This window comes from Schistocerca piceifrons, unplaced genomic scaffold (genome assembly GCF_021461385.2).
Source record: "Schistocerca piceifrons isolate TAMUIC-IGC-003096 unplaced genomic scaffold, iqSchPice1.1 HiC_scaffold_122, whole genome shotgun sequence".
NCBI lineage: Eukaryota > Metazoa > Arthropoda > Insecta > Orthoptera > Acrididae > Schistocerca > Schistocerca piceifrons.
This window is the reverse complement of record NW_025727037.1, coordinates 12,501-17,500: the sequence shown is the minus strand read 5'-3', so window position 1 is coordinate 17,500 and position 5,000 is coordinate 12,501. Positions and strand designations below refer to the sequence as shown.

Genomic DNA, 5,000 nt, shown 5'->3' with positions numbered 1-5,000 from the left:
CCCATGTTGTGCCTTAACCTAACCCATGTTGTCCCCTAACCTAACCCAAGTTGTCCCCTAACCTAACCCATGTTGTCCCCTAACCTAACCCATGTTGTGCCTTAACCTAACCCATGTTGTGCCTTAACCTAACCCATGTTGTGCCTTAACCTAACCCATGTTGTCCCCTAACCTAACCCATGTTGTCCCCTAACCTAACCCATGTTGTGCCTTAACCTAACCCATGTTGTCCCCTAACCTAACCCATGTTGTGCCTTAACCTAACCCATGTTGTCCCCTAACCTAACCCATGTTGTCCCCTAACCTAACCCATGTTGTCCCCCTAACCTAACCCATGTTGTGCCTTAACCTAACCCATGTTGTGCCTTAACCTAACCCATGTTGTCCCCTAACCTAACCCATGTTGTCCCCTAACCTAACCCATGTTGTCCCCTAACCTAACCCATGTTGTCCCCTTAACCTAACCCATGTTGTCCCCTAACCTAACCCATGTTGTCCCCCTAACCTAACCCATGTTGTCCCCTAACCTAACCCATGTTGTCCCCTAACCTAACCCATGTTGTCCCCTAACCTAACCCATGTTGTCCCCTAACCTAACCCATGTTGTGCCCTAACCTAACCCATGTTGTGCCCTAACCTAACCCATGTTGTGCCACTAACCTAACCCATGTTGTGCCTTAACCTAACCCATGTTGTGCCTTAACCTAACCCATGTTGTCCCCTAACCTAACCCAAGTTGTCCCCTAACCTAACCCATGTTGTCCCCTAACCTAACCCATGTTGTGCCTTAACCTAACCCATGTTGTGCCTTAACCTAACCCATGTTGTGCCTTAACCTAACCCATGTTGTCCCCTAACCTAACCCATGTTGTCCCCCTAACCTAACCCATGTTGTGCCTTAACCTAACCCATGTTGTCCCCTAACCCTAACCCATGTTGTGCCTTAACCTAACCCATGTTGTCCCCTAACCTAACCCATGTTGTCCCCTAACCTAACCCATGTTGTCCCCTAACCTAACCCATGTTGTGCCTTAACCTAACCCATGTTGTGCCTTAACCTAACCCATGTTGTGCCGTAACCTAACCCATGTTGTGCCTTAACCTAACCCATGTTGTGCCTTAACCTAACCCATGTTGTGCCTTAACCTAACCCATGTTGTGCCTTAACCTAACCCATGTTGTGCCTTAACCTAACCCACGTTGTCCCCCTAACGTAACCCACGTTGTCCCCTAACGTAACCCACGTTGTCCCCTAACGTAACCCACGTTGTCCCCTAACGTAACCCACGTTGTCCCCTAACGTAACCCACGTTGTCCCCTAACGTAACCCACGTTGTCCCCTAACGTAACCCACGTTGTCGCCTATCGTAACCCACGTTGTCGCCTAAACCTGCTCTGTAATTGTTATACGACTCGTTCAATTAGTGTAGTGTTGCCCACCCGCAACCCTCGCAATATAGTTCGCTACTCGCACTGCCCGCTCCCCTGTGTATCGCTTCATGTTAAACACCTTGCAAGTCTTGCTGACTTTCCACATGCTCCTGCTGTACACTGTAATGTGGATGGCAGCAGGGCGTACATGCCGCCCCCCCCCCCCCCCCACCTCTCCCCACGTCCCCACCTTGCCCCCTGCCTTCGCAAGGTGGTTGGTGACAAGTTTGCATGTTCAATGCCCTTCGCATGCGACGTACGCAGGCTACGTTGTGGTGCGGCCTGTGTCAACTGTCCGCTGATGTCGTACGCGTGAACCACAATCTGTACTGCACATTCGTCCTTATGTACTGAATGATACATCGTGGCACATGTGTGACCGTACAACGACTGCGCCCAAAAACGGCGGACCATACAGTGCAAATATTGTGCACGCAGCTACGTGTCGTCTCCCTATGAGAGCTGGATTGCAGTGTGGTACGCCATAGAGACGTGTGGGAGGAACGGACGCCGTGGATGGCGATCAGCATGAGCTGTCTGTTGATGTATTCGGACCTAGTCGTCTCTCCTCACACACCGTGATGGCATGGTGCAGCGCGTTCCATATCTGCGACATGCTACAGAAGCCGGTTGACAGTCGTTCGAGCAATGGACATCGCATACGTACGGGGGGCCACCTTCCACGTATTGTCTAGGCGTGCACATTTTGTTGCGTGTATGTGGGCAGACGTAGTGTGGCGTGACACCTGACACAGGCATGCAATAATGGTTGAAGTTGCAAATGGCGATGGACGCCTACGTTTTCTGGTGAAGTTACGCAAATGAAGAAATGGTAACCCGTTGTGGTGCGGTTGTTCTCGCTAGGGGTGAATCGGTGATGGCGACGATAGGTTGAGGTACTAACCGGTTGTTCCAGCGATACCCACCATGCCGACGAAACTGAACGGCATCTGGGTGTGAAGCGATACGCGGCGGTGGCTGGGTGGGACCGTCCCCGGCCGGTGAGGGGGCGCCTCCCGGCGTGCTGGCCGCGCGGTGCGTGGGCGCACGCGCTACAGCCGGCTGGTGGGGGCGGCCAGTGGCAGGCGCGCCGGCCGACGGACGCGGCAGGCGTCGCAGCTGCGCGCCGGCGCACCCTGCGCGCGGCGCCGTGCGGCCAAAGTAGGTCCTCGCGGGCCCGGTGCGAAGCGCGGTGGACATCTGCAGTGTGCTGGTCCGATTGAGGACTGTGTGCGTTGAGGATGCGCCGCCGCCCGGCGCTCGGCGCCGCGACGCCGTCTGCTGCTCGGTCGCCCCAGCGGTTCTCGCTGGTGGTTTGTATCGCAGCTGTGCGGATGTGTTGGCGTGTGCGCTGTGCTGGGAGAGTTCGCTTCGGCACCCAAGTGGGGCTTTTGTCCTTCTGTGGCGCTGGCGTTGGAGCTGCCGGTCACCGTAGGTGGCGCGTGTTGTCTCCCGCCGGCAATGCCACGACAGCACGCTCCCGGGCCTCTGTCGGCAGCGGCAAGCTCAGTTGGGAGCACGGGTGGTCGCACCGAAAGCGTCTACTCGCCTAACTCCGGGCGATTGCGCCTCTCTCGAACCCGACCAAGTACTTGGGACGGCGCTGCGCGCCGCCGGGACCTGAGAGGGTTTCGAGGTGTATTGTGCAGGGGAGCTCAGCCTCCTCCTGTTTGCAGAATGATTGAGCGGACGCTTGCGTGTTCGCGCGGGCCCCCGGGACACACTCCCGGGCGGCCGGCTGCTCAGCTCTAGTTGACGCAGCTCCCTGGTTGATCCTGCCAGTAGTCATATGCTTGTCTCAAAGATTAAGCCATGCATGTCTCAGTACAAGCCGCATTAAGGTGAAACCGCGAATGGCTCATTAAATCAGTTATGGTTCCTTAGATCGTACCCACGTTACTTGGATAACTGTGGTAATTCTAGAGCTAATACATGCAAACAGAGTCCCGACCAGAGATGGAAGGGACGCTTTTATTAGATCAAAACCAATCGGTCGGCTCGTCCGGTCCGTTTGCCTTGGTGACTCTGAATAACTTTGGGCTGATCGCACGGTCCTCGTACCGGCGACGCATCTTTCAAATGTCTGCCTTATCAACTGTCGATGGTAGGTTCTGCGCCTACCATGGTTGTAACGGGTAACGGGGAATCAGGGTTCGATTCCGGAGAGGGAGCCTGAGAAACGGCTACCACATCCAAGGAAGGCAGCAGGCGCGCAAATTACCCACTCCCGGCACGGGGAGGTAGTGACGAAAAATAACGATACGGGACTCATCCGAGGCCCCGTAATCGGAATGAGTACACTTTAAATCCTTTAACGAGTATCTATTGGAGGGCAAGTCTGGTGCCAGCAGCCGCGGTAATTCCAGCTCCAATAGCGTATATTAAAGTTGTTGCGGTTAAAAAGCTCGTAGTTGGATTTGTGTCCCACGCTGTTGGTTCACCGCCCGTCGGTGTTTAACTGGCATGTATCGTGGGACGTCCTGCCGGTGGGGCGAGCCGAAGGCGTGCGACCGCCCCGTGCGTGCTCGTGCGTCCCGAGGCGGACCCCGTTGAAATCCTACCAGGGTGCTCTTTATTGAGTGTCTCGGTGGGCCGGCACGTTTACTTTGAACAAATTAGAGTGCTTAAAGCAGGCAAGCCCGCCTGAATACTGTGTGCATGGAATAATGGAATAGGACCTCGGTTCTATTTTGTTGGTTTTCGGAACCCGAGGTAATGATTAATAGGGACAGGCGGGGGCATTCGTATTGCGACGTTAGAGGTGAAATTCTTGGATCGTCGCAAGACGAACAGAAGCGAAAGCATTTGCCAAGTATGTTTTCATTAATCAAGAACGAAAGTTAGAGGTTCGAAGGCGATCAGATACCGCCCTAGTTCTAACCATAAACGATGCCAGCCAGCGATCCGCCGCAGTTCCTCCGATGACTCGGCGGGCAGCCTCCGGGAAACCAAAGCTTTTGGGTTCCGGGGGAAGTATGGTTGCAAAGCTGAAACTTAAAGGAATTGACGGAAGGGCACCACCAGGAGTGGAGCCTGCGGCTTAATTTGACTCAACACGGGAAACCTCACCAGGCCCGGACACCGGAAGGATTGACAGATTGATAGCTCTTTCTTGATTCGGTGGGTGGTGGTGCATGGCCGTTCTTAGTTGGTGGAGCGATTTGTCTGGTTAATTCCGATAACGAACGAGACTCTAGCCTGCTAACTAGTCGCGTGACATCCTTCGTGCTGTCAGCGATTACTTTTCTTCTTAGAGGGACAGGCGGCTTCTAGCCGCACGAGATTGAGCAATAACAGGTCTGTGATGCCCTTAGATGTTCTGGGCCGCACGCGCGCTACACTGAAGGAATCAGCGTGTCTTCCTAGGCCGAAAGGTCGGGGTAACCCGCTGAACCTCCTTCGTGCTAGGGATTGGGGCTTGCAATTGTTCCCCATGAACGAGGAATTCCCAGTAAGCGCGAGTCATAAGCTCGCGTTGATTACGTCCCTGCCCTTTGTACACACCGCCCGTCGCTACTACCGATTGAATGATTTAGTGAGGTCTTCGGACTGGTACGCGGCATTGACTC

At 54.5% G+C, this 5,000-nt stretch overlaps 1 non-coding gene across 1 annotated transcript in view; it reads left to right on the top strand.

Annotated features, from left to right (window-relative positions):
* Nucleotides 1–3,193: 3,193 nt before the first annotated feature.
* LOC124729687 overlaps nt 3,194–5,000 on the top strand; it is a 1,909-nt gene continuing 102 nt past the window's right edge. Inside the window, exon 1 of the ribosomal RNA XR_007007754.1 lies at nt 3,194–5,000. This exon is cut by the window's right edge and continues 102 nt beyond it. This is a non-coding gene — a ribosomal RNA (small subunit ribosomal RNA).